At 41.2% G+C, this 2,500-nt stretch overlaps 1 pseudogene; it reads right to left on the minus strand.

The window, feature by feature from the left end:
• LOC138013700 (uncharacterized) overlaps positions 1-2,500 on the minus strand; it is an 8,906-nt pseudogene that overhangs the window by 2,331 nt on the left and 4,075 nt on the right.

Here is a 2,500-nt window from a genome sequence, read left to right on the forward strand (position 1 = left end):
GGGGAACAACGATGGCAATTTGTCATAGCTTTGATCTTGCGGCGTTGACATTGACATATTGGGATCTTTCATGAAGGTAGCTTGCAATCCACTCGTGGAATACACCAGAGACTCCTTAGTCTGACAATTTGGATTTAAGGATGACATGATCGACAGTGTCAAATGCCTTCTTAAAGTCGACAAAAAGAACACCAACTTTATAGCCATCATCAATTGCCTTTTTCCATGTTTCAGTTAAGTACAAAAGTAGTGATTCAGTGGAGACACCTTTCTTGAAGCCCCACTGATTTGGGTGTATAAGATCATTAGTTCCAAGGTGAGAATGTAAGGAATCACAGACAATGTCCTCTAAAATTTTGCTGTTCAAATTGAGCATTGTCAATGGTCGGTAGTTGGTTCAGTCTGATTTAATCCCTTTCTTGTGTACCAGGACGACCTCTCCAGTCCTCCAGATACTGGGGAAAATGCCACATTGAATACTATTTTTAAAGATGTTAAAGAGACCTTCAAAAAGTGACTCGGCAGCCACGGCCATATCGCGTGATGTTATTTTGTCAGGACCACCTGTTTTCTGTTTGATGTGAGTTAATTTCAGTTTAATTTGTTCTTCGGAGAAGGCTACCTGATCCAGAACAGCAGCTCCAGGGTTAAAAGATGCTAATGGCTGGTTAAGTGATGCACCAGAATCATGATGAAACTTTTCAGCAAGCTTGGTTCCAGTATTTTCAAAATAACTATTCATTTCCTCAGCCTTGTTGTAGTGATTCGTCAAGATATTCCCATCGCTATCTTGCTCTGGAGGTATTGGCTTTCTCACGTTTTTTCCCTCAGCTTTCCTTACAATGCGCCGAACATTTTTACTGTTCTCAGCTTCTGCAAATTGCTCTCTCCAATGAGAGATTTCCACATCACGTATCAGTCTCTTGACTCGATTTATACAGCTTTATACAGGCTCCAAGTATGAGCATCTTTGTTGACCTTGTAGAGTTTCAGAAGACGATGTTTGTTTTGTTCTTTCTTTATTTCGTTGGTTATTATCCATGGGAGTTGATTTTTACTCTTTCTCACTTGTCTGGTTGGGATGTGGTCAGATACTATTCTCCGATAAAGGTGTTACCATGCCCAGACCTGATCTTCAATATCGTCGAAAATCTCGCATACACTCCAGGGAGCGCTTTGGATGTCGTTTCTAAATTTCTGATGGTTGAAAGTTCTGTAATTATTTATGGTCTTAATCATCAGGGGGCTTTTTTCCTTTCTCATTCGCAAATTTGCATACACAAAACTGTGGTCAGATATTTCCAAGTGGGACACACCAGCCGAAGTGATTTTCTCTGGATGGCTAACAATCATCAAATGGATTAATGTTTGTGCTACATAAGAAATTCTGGTCGGTTCTTTTATGATACATTTCGTCCCATATGATCTTAAAATATGCAGAAGACGCCTGCCAAAATAAGATTCCACACCCTCATTCCTTTTAGAGGACAAGTCGGAGTTTAGGTCGCCCATAATTACAATATTTTTTCTTGTAGACCAGAGCTTCTCAAGCATAACGTTAAATGTGCCATAAAAGGAAAGATCCGTTGGCGGCCTGTACACACAAACAATTAGCCATGTTTGAGATAGGCATTTTACATTTATCCATACTCCTTCGATTGTGCTAGGACCTTCCATCTTTTGCTCCTCGTATGCTGCTAAGGAGTCCTTGTAATACAATAGAACCCGCCGCCATTTCTGTCGCGATCATTACGAATTGTGAAATATCCCTCGATTCCAATGTCTTCGTCGGTGGTGTCATTTGTCAGCTTGATCTCCGTTATGGCAAGAATGTCAAGACTAGTTTTAACTAGTAACACAAATCTTTGATAGCTTTCCCTTCAGACCGTTTACGTTGATGTGACCAAGTTTTAAACCTGGGTGCTCGTAGAGATTGTGATTGATGGCAGCAAATTCATGGATTGATCAATTCCAGTTAGGGTTTGAGTGGAAGAATGGTTGTTTCATTCTCGTTCGTTGGTAGCTCCGAACAGACATTACAAAGCCACTGAAGATCAAGATTATCAGCATACGATCTGTAACTTTGTAGTTGCATGTCCACACATTGTCTTACGTGAAACCATCCATTACACAAGTCATAGCAGACTCCATGTTGGTTGCCTTTGACTGGCTTCTTACAAATCCCACACGCATCCAAGATATTACGAGGGCCAGGAATTGGGCAAATATGTCCACTCATGAGTAAAAAAGACAGGGACAGCCATGTGTTCCATTTCCTTTCAGGAGTAATACAAAATGCTCTCCCCGCACCAAAGGCAACATGGCGCCGACCTCCTCGCTCCTGAGAGTACAACCAACAGAATCCTTTGCAATCTAATCCATCCTTTCTTGAACTGCCCCAGAAAGTATCAAAACAGGCCTCTGATCGAGCACAGATTTTGGGACCGTACTTAGGAGAACCAGCTTTTTCAAAAAAAGGAATGAGGTGCAGATATAGTAG

The sequence above is a fragment of the Montipora capricornis genome, chromosome 8, assembly GCF_036669925.1.
Source record: "Montipora capricornis isolate CH-2021 chromosome 8, ASM3666992v2, whole genome shotgun sequence".
NCBI lineage: Eukaryota > Metazoa > Cnidaria > Anthozoa > Scleractinia > Acroporidae > Montipora > Montipora capricornis.